At 39.1% G+C, this 26921-nt stretch overlaps 1 long non-coding RNA gene across 2 annotated transcripts; it reads right to left on the bottom strand.

Moving 5' to 3' along the window:
* Positions 1 to 6304: 6304 nt before the first annotated feature.
* Positions 6305 to 22005, bottom strand: LOC140326363 (uncharacterized). 2 transcript variants are annotated; one of them, XR_011919839.1, is made up of 2 exons: positions 11154 to 22005; positions 6305 to 10720 (listed from the first exon to the last, which is right to left on the bottom strand). It is a non-coding gene; the product is annotated as an uncharacterized lncRNA (long non-coding RNA). The 2 variants fall into 2 exon arrangements; XR_011919840.1 differs by having other exon boundaries at positions 11005 to 22005.
* Positions 22006 to 26921: the final 4916 nt, after the last annotated feature.

Here is a 26921-nt window from a genome sequence, read left to right on the forward strand (position 1 = left end):
AACCATGTACCACTTTTAGACATATAAATCTGGACAGAAATAAACCGCCCAGGAGGTGAATCTTATCTTCATGTGTAGTGGAGGGAGAATCATTTCTTCTTTGTCATTCATTACCTCATTAATGATATTTGCTGCACCTTTTGTATGTATTCCCTTAGCGGCCATGTCACTTTTTTGCAGTGATCCTGCTTGGCTTTACTATCCCACAAGCAGATGAAACATGGGTACTTTGTGTATCCACTTTGCTGTCCAAATAGGAAGTTCACCATTTTTAAATCAACACCTATGGACCATTGGTGTTCATGATAGCAAAGCTTTTGTATGACCATTTTGAAATTCATCGTTAAGTTTTTTTAGGTGACCAATTGGAATTGATGTATTGCAGTTGCCATTATGCAGTAAAACAGATTTCAAACTTCCAGTGGAACTGTATGAAAAGCTGCCAGTCTTCTGCTTGGTATTCTGGTACTCCCATATGGGCTAGTAGTCCAGGGATGTTACAACAGTACATGAAGTCTCCAACGTCACTGAAATATGGTAGGAGTGTCACCTCTCTTGTCCTATAAACCATTGTTTTAACTTCCGTCTTTCGTCCCAGATAGTTCTTTTCTTTTAGCCTGGATGCTAAAAGTTCAGATGCTTGTTTTGACAGATGTAGGTCACATATTAAATCATTAGGCTCTTCTTGGGAGAACTGCTGATTTGATGAAACACTTCCTTCATCTTCACTTCCACTGCTAACTCCTGGATTACACTCCAAACCCTGTAAATCCTCCATGTCGGATACAGGAATATCAGGGAGTGTACTGAAAATGGTATGGGAACATCAGTACCATGCGGCACAGGTAGTCTTGCTGATTCCAAATCAGGTTACTCTCCCTTGTTTTTCTTGTAACAATTGAAACCTTTTATATTCACAGCAAAAAAAAATTACAATTATGATTTTTGGGCTTTTGCCAGACCATATGTACTCCAAATTTCAAACTTTTCAGTTTTCCATTTTTCCACTGATGTAGACACTCTACACAAGCTTTGATACCAAATGGGGAGCCCAATACTTATCTTAGTCGCCCAGTTTAATACTAAAATAAGATATGCTTGTTTCACAAATTCCGTAATGTTTCATCTCTGTTTTTGCTGAGAATATTGAATATTTACCACAATTGTAGCAAAATACATTAGGGTCATTTAAACAACTTCTTGAAGAACTCCTATTTCTGTAAAAAAAAAAGAAAATGTATGAATAAAAAAAAGGCAAATGAAAGTTTCATGAAAATAAGGCTACATTTTATATAAGAAATGCAAAACATTGGTGTAAATAAAGATTGATAATATTATGCTGTGTTAACATTTGTTGTTTGTAAATTAAATTGATGTCATATCTGGATTCAGCAGACATGAAATACACTAAATATATTGAAAAATCCTTGGAAAGTGATTTTTTTTGTTAAGCTGTGTTATGGCTGCAGGAGCTCTGTCTGGGTTACCACTGCAAACTAAACAACACTTCACCCACAAAAGCTGGGCTAGGGTAACAATACTGTTTCTCCATGAATAGTTGTGGATAAATATTTTCATCCTGGGGCAAGAAGTGTGTTCGGATCACCCACAAATGATTAAAAAAAGTCTTAGTTTTTATCTTTATTAGCCACCACATCTAGGTTTGGTTACTAAACCTGGCTTCATTTGTATTGACTTTGTCCACAAAAGAGTAGCATATGAAAATGGCCACGCCAATGCTCGCATCCGCATTTAGATGCGATGCACCATGCAGGACTTCTCCATGGTGCATCACATCTAACTGGTGCAAGCAGCAATAGTAAATTCTAGGGGTGATGCCAGCGGCGATTTCCCGCTGGCATCACCCACGGAATTTACTATAGCTGCTCGCCTCACCCAGAGGATGTGACGCTCGCATCCTCCAGGTGATGCAAGCAGCAGTTGGTGGATTCAGGGGGGTGAGCAGGGCGGGGACATCCCCATCGCATCGGCAAGATGTGACATCTTTCAGGTGATGTGGTGGAGTGATGTATTCTGGGGGTGGTACATTTAAAAGCAGATTACTATGTATATGTAATATGTATTTTTACAGTAAAAAACACGTAAAAACATAATAAAAAGTATAAATACATATTTTAGTGCACTAAGCATCATTGCCCAGTGCCCCGATTTACATTTTGCCCACTATTAGCCTTGACCTTGATCTGACCTTTTGATGACTTATAAATCACTTCCTGAATGTATCATTTGCTCACTTTGTCTTTGACCTCGATTGTTCCTGACTGATTGCTGGCGACCACATGGCATCCAAAAGGCATCTCGCCAGCGCAAGCGCTGTTTTAGAGGAATTTGAAAACAGCGATAGCGATTTGAAGTCCCTTGTGGAATCGAGCGATAGTGATTCACCAGGAAATTTGTCATTAGACAGTGAAAGTGAACTGAGCGACGAGGTCAGTGCTGTGCACACATGGTGCCCCATTGACCTTGATGCGGACCAGGCAGCACCGCCAAGATTTCCATTTACCAGCGCACCTGGGATGAAAATTGAGGCTGAATGGGTCGACCCTCTGGCATACCTAAAGTTGTTTTTGACCGATGAAGTTATTGAAAAAATTTGTTGCGGAGACAAATAGGTAAGCCGCTCTGTGTTTGCTGTTTTTTTTTTATTTCAACATGTATGCTGTTCTGTGTTTGCTAACTTGCAACCTTCACCACACTATAAAAGAACGTATCCTAAAATACGTTTTTTATTTTGTTTTATTCAGGTACGCTGGACAACAAGGTGCTCCACACCTGAGGTTTGCAAGAAGCAGAAAGTGGGAACCTGTGACCATAGATGACATTTGGCTGTTTTTGGGCTTGGTTATTCTGCAGGAAGTTGTGGGCAAACTTGTGCTGAAGTTGTACTGGTCCATGAACAAAATGCTTGCCACTCCATTCTTTGGCACAGTCATGCCAGAATACCGCTTTTCCCTCATAATGAAGTACCTGCACTTTGGGAAGTGTCTCAAATGATTCTATAAAATTTCCAGCAAACCTATGTTCCAGAAAGAAATGTCAGCATTAACGAAAGTCTAATGGTTTACAAGCGGAGGCTCAGCTGGGTGCAGTATATTGCGTCAAAGAGGGCACGATTTGGTGTGAAAATGTATATGCTGTGCGAATCCTCATCTGGCTACATTTAAATACAGTACTGTACACTGGAAAAGGGACACAGTTCAACCCCAGATACAGCCATTATGGATTGGCAACATCTTCAGTGCTATCTCTCATTTACCCATTGCTAGGTCAAGGCTATTATGTCACAGCTGACAATTTCTACACCTCTCCTGAGCTTTATGAGATTCTTCTGCAACACAGAACAGATGCCTATGGAACTGTTAGGGCTAACCGGCGCAACCTGCCATCACGTTTTGCAAAAAGGAAGCTGAAGACAGGAGAAATTGTTGCCTGGCAGAAAGGCAAGTTGATGACCCTGAGATGGCGTGGCAAGAAAGATGTGTGCCTGATGAGTACTGTCCATAATGCCTCCACTATTCTGGTACACACAAAACGTGGGAAACAAGTGATGAAGCCACAGGTGGTGACTGATTACAACAACACCATGGGAGGTGTGGACAGAGCTGACCAAGCTATGACATTCTACCCAGAGATGAGGAAACGGCAAAAGAAGTACTACAAGATTTTCGGGCATCTAGTTGAGCAGTACCTGCCTACATTCTGGAATGGAATGCCTACATTCTGTACAGAAAAAAATTGTAAGAGGCCTGTGAATCATTCAGACTCAATTTTGCAAGTTTCCAAATACATAATCAAGAACCACCAAACACTATCAGTGGCTATGAATAGACCTGGGCATCATGCTTCCACGGTTGTCAAACTAGAACGCTAGACTGGTCGTCACTTCACTGAATACATCCCACCAACCCAGAAAAAGGCAGCACCTACAAGGATGTGCGTAATTTGCTGCTCAAAGACCTATGACAGAGGAAGGAAGATCCCAAGAAATCTACTGTCCTGACTGTGAACTTGGACTTTGTGCAGCACCCTGCTTCAAAATCTACCACACTCGGGATGTCTACTAAAAATGTAAAATTTTTTTTTCCAAAATCTGCATTTAATTCATCTTATAAAATAATATTGCTAATATTGGACATATTTCAGTGAGAAATTTTTGTTAAAATAGTTTTTTTATGTTAAAATTACATTGTTGTGCTCTATTTCATTATTTTTATAATTATGATTTATAATTATAATATAATAAATAAATATAATTATTATACCTGGGAGTTAATCCTAAGAATTACAGGCCCAGAATATAAACAAAAATTTATATGCAAAAAAAAAAAAAATAGGATCACTTCTGATAAAACTGACAGAATTAGAATGCTAGGGGGGTTAAGGTGAAATATTGATAACCTGATAAATAATTTAAATCACTTTTATTGCAAAACCACATCAACCAGTTTAATAACTTTTCACAGCATAATTTTTCACAATGAGGATATTATAATCAAAGTCATGTGCAGTGTTTCTCAACCAGGTTCCCCCAGAGGTATATATATATATATATTTTTTTTTTTTTTTACTTATATTAACGGGGCCAGGACATTTAGGCATCGATTGCTACTGGTCACAAGAGTTAAAAAATTTTTATTTGCTGATTTGATTTTAGCCAGAATAAACAAACATTTATTTGTATATTTCTGAATAGTAATGAAACAATATGCAGTCACATGGAAGGATTTTCATACATAGGAAGAGCAAAAATGAGAAATACTGAGCACTACATTTTGAATTAAATTTTTAATGTAAAATACCTGTAAAATGAAGTACCAGATTAGAATTTTGAACATCCGCACAAATCCCGATTGATGATATTATTAAACAGGATTTATATAGTTACATAGTAGGTCAGGTTGAAAAAAGACGTAAGTCCACCAAGTTCAACCACTAGGGAGATAAACATATCCCAGATATAAAACCCTATAAGACATAGTTGGTCCAGAGGAAGGCAAAAAAACCCTGGTACAATTTACTTCAACAGGGGAAAAAAAATCCTGATTTCATGAGGCAATCAGATGTTCCCTGCATCGACAGTCACTGTTACTTTAACTTTAAAGCCTTAATACCCCAGTTATATTCTGTGCTTCTAGAAAAACATCTAGCTTTTTCTTAAAGCAATCTATAGTAGTTGCTGAAACTACTTCCTGAGGGAGTCAATTCCACATTTTCACTGACCTTACAGTGAAGAATCCCTTCTTTTCCTCCAGACCCAAAGAGTGCCCTCTTGTTCTTTGTAATGATCTCAAAGTCAATAATGGGGAAGAGAGTTCTCTATATGGACCGTTTAATAATTTACACAGGGTGATCAGTACAGTACAACAGTACATCCAGGTCTGCTTGTAGATTATAGTCATCCTATATGAACATAATTCGAATACATAGTTTGGTGTCATCTGCAAACACAGAGATAGTGCCAAGTATTACCCAGCGCTATATATTAAATAGGGGTTGCAAATGACAGAAAGGCAGTGACACAGGAGGAGAGGACCTTGCCGTGAACAGCTTACAATCTAAGAGGTCGGTCAGATTTCAGCCTGGGGCATAAAGGCACGTTGTGTATCCTTTTAGCCACTGTCCATGAATAGGACCTTTATTTTTTGGATGGCTTTTATATTTTAAAAAGGCTTTGCTGTGTTTTGTACTGGATTGATTGAGAGCTTTTGGTTCGTCTGCCCTAACTCACCCTAACCGGTTTGGATATACCATAACAAAATGTAACTGTTCACCTTTGTCTCATTTGACAAAAAGCCTGCCTGTCAGTATTGTTACCATCAATATGGTTTGTGAAAAAATATAAACACGTTGAGCAGTTTGCTGCCTTATGTAATTGTACTGCATCTCAGCGGGTCTTGCAGCTTTGCTGTAGAAGATTGTTCCTTTATCCTGCTGAGCTGGAATGCAGCCAAGGCATAAGAGGTGGCTGACAGTTTGCCTCATAAGTGTTTCCTGACCTTGAACACATCCTCCAACCAGCCCTAATGTAAAATATTTATTTTCCAATCTGAAGTTTGGGAATTTTATTTACAGATGCTGCTAAGAGCAGGAATAAATGCTGTTATAAAATTGTAAATACTTAAATGCTATAACCTAATGATGGGTTAATGATGTGTAGGCATATCAAGGTGCCAGTACCTTAGGTTAGATCTTACACTTGTTTTTTTACTAATACCCTCCATTTTTGTCAAAAAACATACAATGAAAAAATAATTAAATACCTTGAATGTACAGATAATTTAAATTTCTTTTGTTCATAAAAAAGGATTTATTGTTACTCTGGGACATTTTTTTTTATAGTAAAACATTTGAAAATTTATCGGGTAAACGGTTAAGGTAAAAATTTACGTTTATAGTATGAGTATATTCTTGGAGTGTTCAATGTTAGGACAATCCCGCCGGATGCTAAAACAATAGTCAGCCTTCATATGTTCATTCCATCTACCTTGGTACTGTCCTTCCATGAACTTCAAATCCTGGTGGAATTGTTTACCTTGCTTATCACTGACTGCACCAAGGGTTTCCGGGAAGTTAGAAAGATGGCTATGCAGAAAATACACCTTGATGCTCATATTGCAACCAAGCATTTTGTAGCTCTCCAAGAGTTTCTGGACAATTTCTGTGTAAATATTTGCTCGTTTGTTTCCAAGAAAGTCCTTGACCATGGCTTTTAATGATAACCAAGCATTCTTTTTGACTTCTAACATTGTCCTGATGAAATGTTCATCTTTGAGGAGCTGCTGAATCTGTAGACCGTCAAACACACTGGCCTTAATTTTTTCAAATGACAGGCTAGGAAATGTCAAAATGTGGTACTTGAAACAGTCTCCTTCAGTTGGCAAAGCTTTAAAGAACTGCTTCATCAGACCCAGTTTCATGTGCAGAGGCGGGAATATAATATTCTTTCTATCAACAAGTGGCTCATGTACAATGTTTGTATAACCTGGTTTTAGGGCAGATCTTGGAGGCCAATTCCTTTCCACTCAATGCCTCTCACAAGCTCTGTTGTCCCACATGCACAGATAACAGGGATACTTGGTGTATCCGTGTTGCTGACCAAGAAGGAAGAATACCATTTTAAGGTCAACACAGATAACCCAATTGTGTTGGGGATATTTCAACAACTCAATTATTCTCTTTATGTATGCATATTCTTCACAAAATGAAAATCACTCAACTAATGCTGATCAAATCCTTTTTGATCTGGCGAGTCCTCTTCAATTTCAAACTCTTCATCATTGTTGTCACCTAAAAAAAAAAAAAAAACACTGGGATTTAATCTGAATGAGCCACTGGGCATAAAGCCGATGGTAGACTAGGTACTCTGTTTCATTTATTTTTCTGGTTATATGCTGAAGTTTTCACTATTCAAAAGTAACAGTCACTGAAATGATCTCCTGGCTCTCGCCAAACCATAGTTATACGAAATGGCATCTTATCGCGTGTTCCCTTTGTCCACATGTAAACCCTCGACACACTGCACACCTTATGAGGGGCCAAGACTTATCTTGACCACCAAGTTTACGTTTGAAATATGCTAAATAGGCTTGCTCTACAAATGTGCTAATGTTCACCCTTTGACTGGGAATGGTGAAATTGCCAGATATAACAAAATGAATCAGGATTGTTTAGGCACTTACGACAAGAAACAGCAGAGCCAGACATGATCCGAAAGAAAGGAAATACTTGTAAGTAGAAAAATTACATTTTGCTTCTTCACTAGGTGGAGCAGAGCACAACCTCTGACCACACTGGTAACAGTGTGCATTAATAGTATTTGCATTAATATAAGCGGTAGAGAAAAAAAAAAAAAAACTGACGTGATAGAAGAAAACTAACTGCACTTTCAGAATATGCATACCCAGAAAAGTTCCAAAACATATCACAAACGACTTCCTTCTCCATTGTGGGATGTGGTGGTAAGTATTGTTCGATAAACAGTGAACACAATCTTCTACTCTTATCTCCTTGTCTTCTTTGCATAGGAGAGAGAAGGCCTGGCGTGGTTTGGTGGTCTCAGTAGTCAGAAAACAGCTGAACTCTTATTATGTTCAATACAAAAATGATCATGCCCCTGATATGCTTTTAAAAGAAGCATCTTGTCGGTGAAGTGGTGATATTGCACAATAATCGGGCGAGGGAATGGTTTTTTGTATTCAGGGGGTCCCAATCTGTGAACCCTCTCTATCTTCATGGGTACTTTAAGCCCCAAAGATTTGGGAATTGAGTAATGGAGCAGAGCTTTTCTCTAACTCGAATGCCTTTTTTTTTCAGGGACACCAAAAAACTCGAAAATTATTGGAGCAAGCTCTATTCTCCTGATCTATAACTTTTTCCTGTAGTTGTTGGTACTGGTCACTCACTTGTTGCTGTGTACTTGTGCTCAATAGATCGTCCTCCAAGTCACTAATGCATTGTTGCATAGCATGCAGCTCTTCCCCATGTTTAGTGACAATTTCTGTTAGGGGTTGCAGGTGCTGCTGCAAAGCATTCTTAATGTTCTGTAGCAGAGTGGGCTTAAGATGCTGAGAGACCTCAATGGCCAGTGGTGTAGTCTTTGGCCATGCAGGGGTGAGTAGAAGACTCAGTCCTACCTGGGCTGAAGGAGTCCTCCGCATAATCCCACGTTGCATCGGCCATCTTGGCCTGGGATGCCTTCCTTCCTGTCTGCTTCTGCTGGGAACGTTTGGAGGACTGAGAGCCCGAGATGTAGCGCTCCATCTGTCCTCCGCTTTCCGAACTCTCACTACACAGAACAGTGGGGAAGCGGGGTGAAGTCAGAGGCACAGGAGTGGAATGAAGCCGCAGCCGTCCTACACACCGCTGCTACATTGGGCGCCAGAACCACAAGTCCCACCCAGTCTTCTTATGGGTTTTATCTTTGGTCATCTTCACTGGTCAGGTTGGGTCAATGATCTAACTCATTCATATGGTATCAACTTCATTTTGGCATGGAACCATGAAAAGACTGTACATAAAGGTGGGTAGTGTAAAGAAAAAAACACTTTCAGCACTTTTTGGTAAACAGACTTTACTCCCGTTTCAAAAGGAATAGCTAGTGGCCATGTCAAGCGGTAAAGTTGTGTGAATCACAGGACTGGCTGAAAAGAATTATAAATCCTTGAACACATGCAAGCATATGTACTTTAACAATATAAATTTGGTTGATTGACTAGAATTGCAGTCTATCTCGGTCATTGTTTTTTTTTTTTTAATTGTTCTCGGCAGTGTTCCTATGTTTTGGGGAACTTTTTAAGTATTGTTTGTAAAATATTGTTTGCATTGGCATTGCTTGGCCTCTTTGGAACTCCTAACTCGTGTTTTAAAACTAGCATCCCCTTGAACTGTAATTAGGATACTTCCTATAGCTTTATACTTAGGATAAAGCACAACAAAAATGCCTTTAATCCACAATGTCTTTTGCCAACTGTGAAACAGGGGAGCCACAGCAAGGATATAAATACAAGACACTTACTGGCCAGTTTATTGTTGTATACTTGTTCAACTGCTTGTTAATATATAATCAGCCAATTACATGGCACCAACTCAATGTGTTTAACATGTAGACATTAAGTGACCTGCTGAGATTCAAACTGAGCATCAGAATGGGGATTAAAGGGCATTAAAATAAATTTGAATGTGGCATGGTTGTTGGTGTAAGACAGGTCTGATTACTTCAGAAACTGCTGATTTGTTGGATTTTTGTACAACCATCTCTTAGGTTGAAAGAAAATGGTCCGAAAAAGGGTTAAAATCCAGTGGAGGGGCAGTTTTCTGTGTGAAAATCTAGTGTTATTGCCGTAAGTTAGAGGAGAATTACCACACTTGTTGAAGCTGCTGGAAAAGCACTAGACAACTAAATACCCACCTTAAAAGGAGGTATTCAGAGGAAAATCTTTGAACACACAATATGACTACAGCACCAGTAAACCACACTGGGTGCCAGTCCTGCCAACTAAATATAGACTAAATTTCTTGGCACACTAAGGGCCACCAAGTACCGAGCATTGTTTAAATGCCACAATCTTCTGTATTATTGTTGTCCATCTTTTCATGACTGCAGTAGTCTCATCTTCTGATGGCGACTTCAAACAGCATACCACACCATGTCACAAAGCTCACATAATCTCATAGTGGATTCTGGAACCAGTATGAAACAAACATGCAAAAATTTTGTGGGACATTAAAGGCAGTACACATAAAACAATAAGTATAAGTTTAATTAAACAAAATACAGACTAAGAAAGTCTCCATGTTTTAATATTGGATTTCCATACACAACTTTAGGCTTAAGCAAACAAGTAACATTGGTTGGTATACCATAATAACCTAACACAAAGTATATAATCTTGCAAATTACAACACATTTCGCAGAAAATAAATTCACTTCATCAGGGCATAACTACATACAGAACAGAAAAGTACAGTATACTAAAATGAAATACAAAATAAATAGTGTTTTAATACACAATGTGATATATTCCATAATCAACAAAAATAAACACACACCACCAAGTTAAATGGTGCAACTGAAACCTGGCCAGGGAACAGTACAAGAGACATGGAAGACTGCTACAATACGACAGGTGGCAACCAGACACAGACAAAAGTATTTTCATTAATAAGTGGAGATTTCTCCAACTTGAGAGTAAGGAGCCCACTGTAATAAATACATAAATATAATGTGATTAGATAAATTAAATAAATAGATAAGAGTTGTACAGCGCTGCGTAATATGTTGGCGCTATATAAATCCTGTTTATTAATAATAATAATAATAATAATAATTGGAGCGGTGAAATATAGTCCCTAGTACAATACATTAGGAAATGGGCTACACTATATCTATTATAATTTGCTTTTAATATGCCTCACCCAAACCCACAGAACCGAATAAACTAAAAGGAGATAATTGCCAATCCCAAATTGTCAAATGCTACTTACAATTTTAGATGAGTGTATTAAGGTATGAGACCGTAATCTTCCACAAAAAGATTAAAGAGAAAAAAAAGGGGGGAAGGTGGGGGGGGGACTCCATAGAGGTCAGGAAGCCCATGAGTCCAGCAGCAGTTGTCCCGAGCTCTTATACCTACCTCGAGCCAGAGATTTCCGAAACCCGCTAATCGGCGTCCCGGATGAAGTCGGATGAAGTCCAACCCCGATTGATGATGTCATCGGGGGGAGCCGATACTAGACAGTCCGGGGTGGAACGCAGGATGCAATCAAAACCACAGAAAATGCCGTGGGTGGAACGCAGATGTGTTCCAGCCCGGACGTCAATGATATCCGGAGTGGAACGAGAACGGGGCTTATATATTCAGAAGGGATAGTAAATAGTAAAATAAAGGGACATAATATGAAGTGCGTAAACATTTTATATATAAAAAAGGGGAACAGGGGAGAAAAAAGACGAAAGAAAGAAAAGGGAAGAGTAAGGGAAAGAAGGAAAAGGTGAACAAAGAAGAAATAAAATGAAAATAAAGAAAGAGACATGTAAGGAAAGTAATTTAAAGATAAAGAGAGGGAATAATGGAAATGATAATAATAATATTAGCCCTCAGCGAGCACGACTAATGGGAGATGGAGATATAAGAGGAGTTATACAGAACCCCCGTCCCAAAGGGGATATCAGTAAGTACAAACCCGGAAAATATTGTCATCCAGATTAGGAATTGGGGAGACATAAAAGGCACTTTTGTTGAGCACCATGATTCTGCTGCAGGTCCCAGAAATGAAGAGCACCAAAATTAGATCATAATAAAGATATGATTGCAAACAATAAAAAATGAAGATCAAATAGTTAAGAAAAAAGAAAAAAAGAACCCCAATATTATAATTGCAAAAAAGATTTGAAACTGAATGTGTCAATGAGACCGGGAAAATAATTTGCTATAAGTTGGGTGAATCCATCTGGTTTCACATTGTAGTAAGATTCTATCCAAATCACCACCCCTTGAGTTTATTTGAATTTTTTCTAAAGCAATAAATCTAAAGTACATTAGTGTCATAATTGTGTTTCAATCCGACATGCCGACTCAATGGGATGGTGAGATGAGGTAAATCTGCTCTTATATCCTTCTGCGCAATGCACGTTTTGTCTTCAGCACATAATATCTGTCACATGTGCAGAATACCAAATAAATGACCCCACTTATGGCACAATTTACAAAATGTTCTGCAGTGTGTTCTGTATCAAAGAACACATACTACAGTTCCTCTAGGGCTGTGAGAGTAATCAAGAGCGGAGCTGTCAGCATAGCAGAGTACAACTCTGCTGATAGCTCAACTCCCTGATTGGCTGGGGAAAGGGAAATCCTGATGATGCTTGAGCTGTCATCAGGGTTTCCCTTTTCTCAGCCAATCACAAAGCACTAGAGGTTATTGGGGAGCCTTATTCTCATTTACCCCTAGTGCCCGGGGACCTCCCACTGTCAGGAGGAGTCCCACGGCTGTGCTCATGAATAAATGCAGCCGTGGGAATCATCCTGTCATTGTGGGATAACCTGTAAAAAAAAAAAGTTTAGTTACACAAAGCACACATTTTATAAAATACTTTAAAATTAAAGCCTCATCCTATTTTTTTTTACACATATTTTAATCCCTTCAGGGAATGAATAAGGGGTTTTATGTACCCCTTTACTCATTCCTCAGGGTGGGGTGGTGGAGATCTGGGAGTCTCTTTATTAAAGGGGGCTTCCAGATTCCTAAGTCCTGCTAAAAATCTTAAAAAAAAACCCATTTTTTCAATGGAAGCTTTCATGGAAGCTTAAAAACACTTGTAAAAGCCTCCTGCATGTTTTTTTTTCCTTTAATTTAATTCATCTCTAACTAAACTTGAGAGGGATTGCAACATTTGCAAAGTAACAGTACAATTTAAAGGATATCCAATCCTAACTATAAACTTCTCTTATTTGATCACTTTTATTCTGATAAATATACTGTTTTGCTGGAGCTGTGGTATATTTAGGTAATAAGGGTATAAAAATATGTGGTAGTTCTTCCAGAAAACTTGGGCAACTCTAAATACTAAAACTATGTACACACGTCAGATGATTATCGCCTGATCTGAACAGTCAGGCTCATCTCAGGCAAGAATCTGACGTGTGTTCATCAGTAAGGATGTATCCATGAACGACCAACAGAGAATGACTGTTTTAAAAGTTAATTGAGAGGAGTACAGTGGGGTGCTGCTCACTTGTTCTCCACCCTCCCATCTCCATAGAACAGAATAGTGTTGTGTGTACAGTGCTAGTTTATTCATCTATCACTCTTTGATCGCTGGACTTGATCATAAAAGATAGGCTAAATAGGAAAACACACATTTATGGAAAATCAACAAAGCTTTTAATTTTTATTTCACTTGACATGTTTCTACAGCAATTTTACTCACTACATGATACACAAAGTCTTTCCTACCTCTCCAACCCCCATTACCCCAAGCATGTTCAGGGGGCTTTGCAATTACTTTGAGGGGTTGCTGGATGCTTTTTTTTAGCCATATTTTGACTTTGATTTTCCACAAAGGTTAAAATGTAGTACATCCTTACATGTAGGCTGCATGCTTTATCCAGGTTAGAGATTCCCTAGGTAATAGAGCCGTGAAAAGAATTACCCTTCCAGACATGCATTGTCAGCCATAACAGTTCATATATTTCTATGTTCACAAGACCTTAAAGAAATAGAAGCTTAAGCTACGTACACACTTCCAATTATTATCGTCGGAAAACGAACGACGAACGTTCCTGCACGATATACACGAACGATCGTATAGCACCGATCCTGCACATAGAGTTAACGACACGATCGTTCGTAGATATTGTACACACAATAGATACGATCGTTTGAGCGATAGAGGAACTATGTGCACGACAGGAAAGTGAACGGACGTTCGTTCATCACGCATGCTCTGAACATGGACGATCAACGAACGACCGTACACACGAACGATGTTCAACGATCGTCATCCAATCCGATCCGCCGGTCCGGTCGTTCATTTCCAGCGACTTTCCTCGTTCGTCGGCGTCGTTGGTTACTTTTTTACGAACGATTTTTTGCCCAATCGATCGTTCGTCGTTCGATTGGAACGATAAAAATTGGAAGTGTGTACGCACCTTTAGATCTATATGAAGGCAGAGATTGCTAAACCTTATCTTCTTTCCTGGCAGCTGCGCTGTTGTAATAGTTATATACTTTCTGAGTCATTGATCCAAGAAACATGCAGATTAGGAATTATGACTTCACATTCTACATGCTTGTTCAGGACCAGTGCCATAAAATTACCAATACTAGAAGCCCAGTTAGATAAAGAGACTACCAGCATTTTCCGAAGGTGGTCATTAATGTTGGCATACAAATCTCACTAGGAAAAGGTTTGCTGTTGATAAATGTTTGAAGTATGCTACACTACTGATGAACAGAAGGGGGCTCTGTTGATCTAATATGCACATGTGGCACATTAATGCATCAGAAAAATGTAGTTGAAGATGTGAAATTATGTAGGTCAACAAATTCAGCAGCCTTCAACTGACACCTTAGCTAAAAAAATATATTTTGAAAAAAAAGTTGGCTAATATTAGCCTTGGTTGTATATACAGGTCAGATGAATAAAAATCTTTATATTTAGAATTAATACTGAATGAAATAAAAAAGCAAAAGCTGGGTCTTTGTTCTGTTTGTAAATTAGGTAATGATATGCAGATTGCAGAATTCCTACAGATCACTATGCTAATGTACTGTTAGCTGTGGATACAGTAAATATACTAGGCACACTTATAATTAGCACAAAATTTAACAGAAATTACACTTCTTGTTAATATTTTTTTTTTAGCTTACTTCTTATTAACATGAAGTGTTAATTTATAATAATGACACTGAATAGAATAATACAATCCTAAAAAAAGTAAGGTAAATATATTCTTTTAATATATTGTTATATTAGGGGATAAAAAAGGGGAGTGGTAGCAAAGTTAGTAGTCTCAATTTTACTCCGTTCTGGGGACGCTGCAATGCTCAGTAATGCACATGAATTGTTATGATGTGGAGCAATTTTTTGACCTGCATTGCAGCTCAGTAGAAAAAAATATCTTGTGCTATTTTTTGTGCATTAGCATACCTTAATGAGCATGTAATACAAAATGCGTTATTGCACATGTATTAACACATCATGCGGTCTACATAGGCTTTCTTAGAATAACATGTGCCACTTGTGTGCTCTGTGTCTATTTTCCATTGAACTACAACTGTATATATCTCAATATTTATTACTGTGTAGTGTATGCGTGGAGTATTTTACTTTCAGTTTTGATCCTTTGTGGTTGGACTGTCAGAGACACACAGAGGAGTATTGTCATCTTGCAGTCAGCACTGCAAGTGGCCACGATATTCATGATATTCATGATAATCATGGTGGTCTGCATGATAATGCAGGCAATCCAGTACTATCCACTTCCCTTGAATGTAACCTGTTCCTAGTACCATTCCAGCTACAGGTAAGACCTACAAAAACAAAAAGTTTCCTGGATATGCCGTGTCAGTGCCTTTGCACACCCAGCCACTACTGGCATTAATAAAGAGAGCTGAACCCTGGGACATGTAATCCCAAACTGGCAGCCCATGTAAAGTCAAAACAAGCCATGTAAAGTGTGAGGCTCCCATTTAGTTCCCACCTCTGACAGGCCCCATTTCAAACTAACGAAAAAGTCCAAAATAATTTATTGCATTTTAAGAATAATTGTTGAAGTGGAGTTAGCTAATAGGAAATTCTGTTGAGACAGGTACAGGATGGTACAATACAGATTTGCATTTATCACAGGCCATCAAAGTCTAAGATCTCTCAATCAACTAAGTCATCAATCAAGCAGTTTTGAAGGTGGCTCTGTCTAAGGTTTGAAGGTTGGTGCCAGACTTTTAAGATTCACAGGAGTATGGAAAGACAAGATTCCAGACACCTGAGTAGTATCAGTTGTATCCCTGGGGTACCAAATAGAGTTTGCTCGAAGTCCTTCACAATCTCATTTCGTCCAAACTGTCCTTCCGGCAGAGGTATCAAAGCTGGAAATTCTTCTCTTATGTTCAAGAGCTCTACAGAGCACAAGCGGTAATACCTGTACCCATGAAAGAACAAGAGACAGGATTTTATTAAAGGCTCTTTATGGAATAAAACGCTTTCCTTATGGAATCCTTACAGACTATTCTGGCAGTTCTTTACCCCAGTGCATGGATGATTTCTATCGACCTAGAAGATGCATATTTGCATGTTCCAATTATTCCAAGAGAGCAGAAATATCTTTGTTTCACAATGGTCAATAAGCATTTCCAATTTACATGCCTACCGCTTGATCTCGCAATAGTCCCAATAACCTTATCCAAAATTTTGGTGGCAGTAGTGGCCTTTCTGAGACTTCAAGGTATATGTCTTTGAGAAGCATAGATTCTGAGAAGCAGCTTGTCAAAGACTGAGAACGAGTATCAACCATTTTAGCACAAATCGGTTGGTTGATAAACCATCAAAAGAGTCAACTGTGTCCTACCCAAGTAATGGAATATCTTGGGGTAATAGTCGATACAAAGAAAGCAAAAGTTTTCCTGCCACTATGCAGGATAAGTCAAATGAGAGAAGGAGCTTTAAAGTTCTCAGGAACCCAAAAGGTGAATGCACAAGGTTACTAGGGTAATGAATTCCTGCATCCCAGTGGTTCCTTGGATGGATAGGGAGATTACAGATATGTTTTCTAACCCAGTTAAAGCGAGTATCGCTGAAACAGGAGATTCACCTTCCATTACCATTCTGAAGGGATCTGGTATGGTGGACATTTACACAGAATTTGTCCAGAGTGGTCTCATTAGAACAAGGAGATTGGATAATTCTCAATACAGATACAAGTTTAATTGGTTGGGAAGCCCATTGCAAGAAATACCAGGCTCAAGGTCAATGGAAGGTTCCTTCAACAACCAGTTCCAACTGTCTAGAATTGATGGTGGCATAGCAGGAACTGAAAGCTTTTTTAAAGATTCTAGCACACAAGAGAGTAAAGATCCTGATGGACAACAGGACAGCAGTAATGTATATTGCAAAACAGAGTAGAATGAGAAGTCACCGTTTGCCTCAGATAACATCAATAATTTTCAGAGGGGCAGAGGAACATCGACAAGACCTCTCTATGACCTATCTTCCTGGGGCACAAAATCAGACAGCAGACAGGCTAAGCAGATCCCAGATCCCAGCATGGGCCTTGAATTCCAACATCTATAGCCGATCTTTCTAAGATGGGGACTCCAGTGGTTGATCTAATGGCTTCTCCACTTAATGCTCAGATCCCAATCTTCTGTACCAGATTTCATTGCATCCAGGTGCTGGCGCAGGATGCTTTTTCCATCAGTTGGAATTTCACAGTTCTTTATATATTCCTTCCAATACTGTTAATTTTCAGAATCCTTTTGAAGATTTGGAGAGAAGCAAAGGTAGCAATAATAATCCTTCCGCATTGGCCAAGAGGACAATGGTTTTCCTTAGTAAACCAAATGCTAATAGCTCTACCTTGGTTTCTACTAGACCAGGAGAACCTGTTGGTACAAGGAAGTTGGAGCAAACCCACACCATATCATTGGAGGCTGACTGCCTTTCTGTTGAAAGGAACAGGTATATAGCAGCAGGTGTGTCATAAAGAGTTGCTGAAACTCTTTTAAAGACATGTAAACCAACAACTAACAGAGTGTATTCTAGAATATGAAAAATAAATTCACAGATGGCTCAAGAAGCAGGATTCTCTAACAGAGCCTTCCTCAGCTCAAAACCTGGAATTCTTACTATCAGCACTGGATAAAGGCCTTAGTTACAGTACTATAAAATTACAAGTATCTGCGTTATCAGTACTGATGGCAACAAAGTGGGTTGATAATATGCTAATTCAACAACTTTTAAAGGCAAATAAATAAAGCAATTAAGATCAGACCATTGGTAAGACCATTATTCCTGACATGGGACTTGCTGCTAGTACTTAAAGCTCTCTTACTAGCTCCTTTCCATCTCATTGGGGTATGTTCTATAGAAAAGTTAACGTGGAGGTTTATTTGACAGCAATTACATCAGCTCGAAGAGCTTCAATCGCTGTTGTGTAAAGAACCTTACTGTTCAGTCTCCTAAAAAAGGGTATGTTTACGTTCATCTCCACAATCCCTTCCGAAGGTTTCATCAGTGTTTCACCTAAACTGGGAAGCAATACTACCAGAATTAAATATAACACAGGCAGAAATACAGGAAAGGGGGATAAGTCAGAAAAATTGAATATGGTTCCGATAATATCCACCTATTTGCAAAGAACACAAGGTTTCAGAAATACGTATAACTTGTTCGTATATCCCAGTGGACCTCCAAGAGGTCAGGCGGCTCCTGCAAGAATCATTTCTGTATGGATTCTGGAAACAATCAATAATTACTACTCCCTCATGGGCTTGACTCCACCACAAGAGATGACCCACTCAAGGAGGGGCATGTTGACATCATGGGCTTCCTACGCAAAAGTTCCATCGGCAACAATTTGCAAAGCAGCCAGATGTAAGTCGCCCAATACGTTCATTAGACATAATAAATGAATTCTCATCTCGGACACAGATGCAATGTTTGGGTCATGAACAATACACTCAGCATTCAAGAAAACTTAAAAGATGAATAAAAAGAATTCTTTTGCAGCAATATCAGTTGTCTGGAGTTGTGTATTTTTAGCCCTCCCTTCAGAATTTAATTTTTTGCTTGCTACATTCCATAGGTGTGCTGGCAGGAGGAGTGCCTGGAAAAGGGAAAATTGTTGCCATACTTACATGTAATTTTCCTTTCCTGGCAACTCCTCCTGACAAAGCAGTCCCCTCACTTCATTTTTTTTTCTGTCGCAAAGGCTTGATACTGAACAAGGAAGCTAGAAGGTAAGGGCTTTTTTTTTATTGTAGTCAAAAGGGACAGAGTTGAATCAAGCTGGGCGATGGAAGATTATCCCAAAACCCAAAATTGTTCTTGGAAGCATTTCATAGCTCCTACCAGATGCTCTATGAAGAACCAAAGTCCAAAGATAGTTCTAAATTAAAAACATTTTTTTCTAGGCTTCCAATTCCGAGATTACGCAAATCCCCAACATCCTAGATAAAGAATTTACGACTGAGGAAGTCATGGGAGCCATTAAAAATCTTAAAACTAATAGTTACCCTGGTCCGAATGGCTTACCCAACCTTTATTATAAGACTTTTAACAATATTTTAGCTAATCATCTTTCAGACTATTTCAAATTCCCTGGCAAAGAAATTGAAGTACCTGTAGAAGATAATAAATCCCTAATTTGTAATGCCCAAACCGAGCAAGGACCCTGCTGAAATCTCTAACTATAGACCTATCTCGCTAATTGTGATCTTAAAATTATGACGAAAATTCTATCCCTGTGCCTAGATTTCTTCACCATCGACAAGCCCCCACCAAAACGTAAACGAACGTGAAATAGACCTGGTTTCAGCAGTAAACAGTAACTGGGATGACGGGACAAAAAGAGAAGCGATGTTACTCCTTTTAGATCTACACAAAGCTTTTGACAGTATATCATGGGATTATCCGAAAGCCCTTCTTCCTAAAATTGGTTTTGGCCCAGCGTTTTGCCAGATTATATCCCCTATACTCCTCCCCCTCCGCCAAAATAGCAATTAAAGGACACTACTCACCCTTGATTAATATCCGCAAAGGCACCAGACAAGGCTGCCCTCTCTCCACTTTACTTTTCGCTTTAGCAGTTGGACCCATAGCAATAGCTGTAAGGCCTAATCCTGACATCAAGGGTATCCGATGTGGTCCTTAAAAACATAAATGTGGACTTTTTGCTGATGATGCCTAAATGTATTTAACTTCTCCTCTCATCTCCTTGCCCACCTTATTTAAAGAGTTGAGCTCCCTTTCAGAGGTGTCATGTCTAAAAGTCAATAGAGCCAAATCGGAGGCCCTAAATATTTAATTGCTTGCAAACATAGTCACCCAACTCAAAGATAATTTTGACTTAACATGGAAACCCAAAGCAATCACCCATCTAGGCATTCAGATTACCTCTTCTCACCATGATCTGTACTCAGCTAATTACCCACCCCTGTTTCATGCAAAAGCTAGAGGTCCTGAATAGATGGTGTTCGAGTCCCTCCTGCTGGTTTGGGGGGTTGCTACAATCAAAATGAACACTTTACCCAGATTGCTTTATCTTTTTCGCACCCTCCTAATTGCTATACCCAGGCTGTTCTTAAGGAATATCCAAAACAAACTCATAAAGTTTGTTTGGGGAGACAAACTTCACCGCATTAATGCAGTTGCATTACATTATGCCCCTCAGTACCGATCGAGGTCCTTATGTGGATCCCCTCCTCTAAGAGACCTGTGATTCTCTTCACTTTTATAGCTCTCTCAGTTTGGGATGGACAAAAAACTAATTTTATCTCGCACTCCCTCTATCCTCCACTTACACCCCTATGGCATAATCCTGAATTTCCTCCAGGTTGTGAACCGACTCAATTCTCTTGGTGGCACAACAAAGATTTTTCAGAATCGGAAATTTTCTTGATGGCACGGCTATTCTGAGCCTCTCCCATTTACAAGAGAGCCTCTCCCTTCCATATACAAACATTTCCATTATCAACAAATCAGGTCCTTTATTCAAAATAAACTTAAAGGGTTGAAACCACCCTACCAGTGTACTGGATTTGAAAACACCTGCAGTTTTATAACTGAATCCAAAGGGAGGATCTTGGTAGTATATAACACTCTCTTCTCACACGATAAGAAACTTTCCTATATGAAACAATGGTCAGATTTTGAGGTGGAGCAAAGTGCACAAGAATGGCAAGATCTATCAGTGTCCATTTCCAAAATATCTCTGAACTACCAATTGGTCCAGATTGACTAAAATTCCCATCAATGTGATTACATTGGAAGCGGCATACAAGGTTATGATGAGGTGGTACATGGTTCCATCTAGGCTAAGGCATCTGTGCGAGGCAGGGTCAGGTCTATGTTTTTGAAGCTGTAACGAACTGGGTACTGAGCTTCATGTATGGTGGAGGTGCCCTTCAGTTACAAGATTTTTGGGTAGGGTGTTTAGATTGTTGAGCACTGTGTTCCAAAAAAGTGTGGTTAGAGATCCCTGGGTGGCCCTACTAAAATTTAGGCCTCTCAATCTCACTAAAACCCAATTTGTTTTAGGGGCACATGTTTTTTTGGCAGCTAAGCAAACTATTGCAAAGAACTGGAAACAACAAACTATTCCTTATCATGAAATGCGGTTAGACAACACTTTCTTAAATGAACGCCTAGCTAGTATTTTGAATGATATCCGTGAAAGTTTTCTACAACATGGGAGCCTTGGGGAGTGTTTTTATTACCCAATATACCCCCATTCTGGTAAGATCTGGTTTGGTTCTGAGGGAAAGTAGCCCAGTCAACAATGGTCATTTGTCTCCTTCGGTCGGTACAAAAGTTGCTAGGTAATACCCAGAGGCATATGATTTTTTTGTTCAAAGCTAGTATCAGCCCTGCTACACTGCCAGTTTACTCAGGTATGCCAAACAAAAGAAATGAAATATTATGCAAACATTGTACTGCTTACCACTTTATTTTTATTTGGACTGTGTTCGTTTTGTTGTTTGAATTGTAGCATATTGTATATGATATATATTTCTAATATTTGTAATGTGTTCTTTAAAAATTGAAAAACCTTAATACAAATTTAATGAAACCAAAATATCTCTGAACACTTCGATAATAGAGGCCAATTATAAGGTTTTGATGATTGTACCTGGTCCCGGTTAAGACCCATAAAGTCAATCCCTCTGTCTCTCCTCTTTGTTTTCGAAGATGGGGTGAGACTGCCACTGTACTCCATGCTTGGTGGAGATGTCCTAGGATTCAGAGATTTTGGATCCGCATTTTTAACCTAATTTGTTCTGTAACCCAGGTCAACATCCTGAGGAAAATAGAGTGTGCTTAGAGGATATAGCCCGAAACAGTTAACTAGACTAATTAAATATATCCTGTAAGGGAAGGGTTTGGGTTCATAGAGCACTGGGCTGACTTTTCATTGGGGTACAACCTGTATGCCAGAGATGGTTTGCACCTAAATGAAAGGGGGTCTGCTGTGCTAGGGGAAAGATTTAGGGGAATGCTGGAGGGATATTTAAACTAGGACAGAGGGGGGTGGGACAGTCAAATAAGGTGGCAGAAAAGTTAGTCAGGGGTCCGACACTAGTGGAGGGTGGATTGGGGATAGTTGGGGGGAGGATTATGGATAATTGTAAGGTGCTTCCCATGTACAAACAAACATTGGATTGTGCAGTACAAGTGGTACTGAAAAACAAAATGATTTGGCAAACAAGGATGGTAAAAGCAGCAATGGTTTAAAGAGCCTGTTCACCAATGCTAGAAGTCTAGCAAACAAGATAGGGGAGTTGGAAGCCTTAATGAGTGAGGAGAATTATGACTTAGTTGGCATTGCCGAATTCTGGCTTTGTTCGTCACATGACTGGGCTGTCAATATTCCTGGGTATACTCTCTTTCGTAAAGACAGAGTCAAACGAAAGGGTGGTGGTGTCTGTCTGTATGTGAGAAGTGATCTAAAAGTGAATGTGAAAGAAGAAATTGGGGATGGAACAAGCGATGAGGTTGAGGCATTATGGGTGGAGTTGAATGTGGGGTTAAATAACACACAATTAATTATTGGAGTCTGCTTTAGGCCCCCCAGTGCTAAGGAAGAAATAGAAAATCAACTACTAGCACAGATAGAAAAAGCAGCAAAAAGTGGAAGTGTTTTAACCATGGGAGATTTCAACTACCCTGAAATTGTCTGGAGTAATGGCACTACAGGAACAGCAAAACAGAGGAAATTTGTGAATTTAATACAAGATAATTTTTGGTACTGTTTAAAGAAGCCCCAAGTAGAAATCATACTCTGCTGGACCTAGTTCTTTCTAACAATGCAGAGCTTATAACAAATGTGCAAATAAAATAGAATCTGGGTAGCAGCGACCATAATATGATTTCATTTAATGTTAGCTGTAAACAGGAAGCAAAAACAGTAAAGATAAAAACATTTAATTTTTAAGAGAGCAAATTTTCCATTATTAAGGGCGGCTCTCTGTGACTTGGACTGGGAGACTATATTGTCTTCAAGGAACACAGAACAGAAATGGGAATGTTTCATGTCTGTTCTACAAAACAAACTTTTTAAAGTTTTTAAACATATTACCCATTGAAAATTTTTTTCCAATGGGTAATAAGTTTAAGAGGCTAAAATTTAAACCTATGTGGCTTACAGCTGATGTTAAAAAAAGCCATAAGGAACAAGAAATGGGCATTCCAAAAAAAAAAAAATGCAGGATCACCTTTGTCACTTGAAACCTATAAAGAATATAACAAAAGATGTAAAAAGGAGATAAAATGTGCAAAACTTCAAAATGAAAGACTGGTTGCAAAGGAAAGTAAGGCAAACCCCCAAATTTTTTTCAAATATATTAATAGCAAAAAGTTCAGATCTGAGCATGTAGGCCTCTTAAAGGATGTCGCTAGGTTGGTAACTGGGGATAAAGACAAGGCAGACTTTTTTTTAGCTCTGTGTACAGGAAGGAAAATGGCAGAGCTCAAATCCAAGTTCATAATAGCAATGTCACTGCCTTAAATGAGTCACAATGGCTCAGAATTGATATGATTGAAAAACAGCTGGGAAAAATTAAGGTTGACAAAGCACCAGGACCTGATGGATTACACCCATGTGTCCTCAAAGAGCTGAGCTCAGTTATTTCAAAGCCATTATTTCTATTTTTTAAAGACTCTTTAGTCACTGGTAAGGTACCGATCGTGGTTCCTATCTTCAAAAAGGGAGCAAAGTCATTACCAGGTAACTACAGACCCCTTAGTTTAACGTCCATAGTTGGAAAGGTCTTAGAGAGTTTGATAAAGAGCCACATAGAGGAGCTTCTGCTAGAAAATATAATTATTTGTGATAGCATGGCTTCAAGAAAGACAGAAGTTGTGAAACAAATTTACTCTCTTTTTATGAGGAAGTAAGTAGACAGGTAGACAGTGGAATTGCAGTTGATATAGTGTACTTGGACTTTGCTAAAGCATTTGACACTGTACCCCACAGATAGGTAATCTGCAAGTTAGGGTCGATAGGTTTAGAAAAGTCAATCTGTAAATGGATAGAGAACTGGCCTAAGGATTGCATCAAGAGAGTTGTAATTAATGATTCATACTCTGAATGGTCTAAGGTTATTTATGGTGTACCCCAGGGTTCAGTGTTGGGACCTTTACTGGTAACCATCTTCCTAAATGATTTGGAGTTTGGGATTAAAGGTACCATTTCTGTGTTTGCAGATGACACCAAATTAATTAAGTCCATACATGATGTCTATAATCTACAAGCAGACCTGGATGTACTGTTTGATTGGGCAGCCAAGTGGCAAATGACATTTAATATAGATAAATGTACAATTATGCACTTGGGAGCTAATAACATGCATACTTCATACTGTCTAGGGGGAATACAATCGGGGGAGTCAGAAATGGAAAAGGATCTGGGGGTTCTGGTAGATCATAGACTTAATAACAGCATGCAATGCCAAGCAGCAATATCTAAAGCTAGTAAAGTACTTTCTTGTATTAAAAGAGGAATAGACTGCAGAGATGGAGACATAATTCTGCCCCTGTACAAAGCATTGGTCAGACCACATCTGGAATATGCGGTCCAGTTTTGGTCACCAGTTCACAAAAAGGACATTGTGGAATTGGAGAGAGTGCAGAGAAGGGCAACTAAATTAATAGAAGGAATGGAGGAGCTCAGCTATGAGGAGAGATTAGCTGAACTGAATCTATTCTCCTTTGAGAAGAGACCTTTAAGGGGGGATATGATCACCTTGTATAAGTAAATAAACGGTCAATATAGCAAACTCTCTTCCCCATTATCCACATTGAGATCATTACAAAGAACAAGAGGGCACTCTTTGCGTCTGGGGGAAAAGAAGTTTAAGCTCCGGATAAGGAAGGAATTCTTCACTGTAAGGTCTGTGAAAATGTGGTATCAGCTCCCTCAGGAAGTAGTTTCAACAACTACTATAGATTGCTTTAAAAAAAAGCTGGATGTTTTTCTAGAAGCACAGAATATAACTGGGTATTAAGGCTTTAAAGAAAAAATACAGTGACTGTTGATCCAGGGAACATCCTATTGCCTCATAGAATCAAGAAGGAATTTTTTTTACCCTGTTGAAGCAAGTTGTACAAGGGTTTTTTGCCTTCCTCTGGACCAACTATGTCTTATGGGGTTTTATATGTGGAATATGTTTTTTTCCCTAGTGGTTGAACTTGATGGACTTATGTCTTTTTTCAACCTAACCTAGTATGTAACTATGTAACTATGTAACTATGTTAGCTGCTCGGATTACTATTTCTTGTTATTGGAAAGCTTCCATTATTCTTCTTCAGTTCACCAGAAACAAACTTAACTGGATAATGGTCAATGACAAATTGATATGTACACTTAAAAACAACCTTAAAAAGTTAGATTTTAATCATGTATAATTCAAGCAGGCAACCCTCGCCCCCCCCCCCCCCATTGTGTAACCCTTAACTCCTTACCCCCCCTATTTTTCTCTTTTTTTTTCTTCAATTTACATTTTAAAAGTTTACAAAGGGGGTAAATGCCAACCTGCCAACCTTCATGATCTCACTCTAAACTTGATATCCCTGTATACCTCACAAGTTTCAAATCTGTGAATAACAATATTTTTGTACTATTGTACTTATTTGTATTATATTTTTATTGTCAATATTAGAAAACTACGTTATCACCTGCTGTATTAAAAATTTGTAACCTAAGGGGTGTTGAACGTTGATGTTGATGTTTGACCTCATATATTTTTTCTACTGATGTCTGGTTACTGGTTGGCGCTCTTCTTCTTTTGTTTTGAACTCCCCATTCGCACCCTCCCTTTTTTTTATCTTCCTGTTATTGTATGTAAAGTTGTTGTGTAATAGTATTGTTTACTTTATTTGAAGGACACTTCATTTTGGCTGGGTCGTTGGCCTTGGGACTTTTAAAGCATATCATTTTCTTAAACACCTCAAATAATATACTTAAAAATATGATCCTGATAAGGAAGGGCTGTCTGCGTCCTCATAGCCAGGGATACCAGCAATGCACACTTCTCCTATTAATTATGTAGTGTTGGCTGCACGTAAAAGTTTGTTGCCTGTCTGATCATCTATCACATATGGGAGTGGCAATACATAGCAACGAGGGACGCCAGCAGAGGAAAGGGCCAGACCATTTAAAAACAAGGAGAGCATATTAAGGATCAGCAGGGAAACACTTATCCTGGAACCAAATCCTAATAGGACAGGGGTACTGGTGAGTGTACGTTTTGCAATCGATAGGGCATGCTTCAATGGGAAAGTATATATTTGAAAAAAGGTTATCTACAAGGCATCCAGAAAACAGGCTGATCATTGAACTAATTAATTATACTGTGGGTAATTTTTGTACTTTAACCACCTTGCCGTTAAGCCCGACCTTCGTTCGGGCACAAAAAAATTGGTTGGTTAACCCCGAGATTTTTCCCATCCTTACTCACCTGGTCCCCCTGTGCTCATCCAGCGTCGTTTTCGTATTCCAGCGTCGTCCTCCGTCCAGCGTCGTCCGTCGATCTCCCTCTCCAGCGTCGGGTGCCAGCGGGACCGGTAAGATGCCGGCTGGCATCTTGTGTTCCGCCAGCCGGCATCTTGTGTTCCGCCGCCCGGATGATCGTCCGACGTCCTTCTCGTTCCAGCGCCGGATGATCTCTGAAGGGAGAAGCCGTCC

The sequence above is a fragment of the Pyxicephalus adspersus genome, chromosome 3, assembly GCF_032062135.1.
Source record: "Pyxicephalus adspersus chromosome 3, UCB_Pads_2.0, whole genome shotgun sequence".
NCBI classification, from domain to species: Eukaryota; Metazoa; Chordata; class Amphibia; order Anura; family Pyxicephalidae; genus Pyxicephalus; species Pyxicephalus adspersus.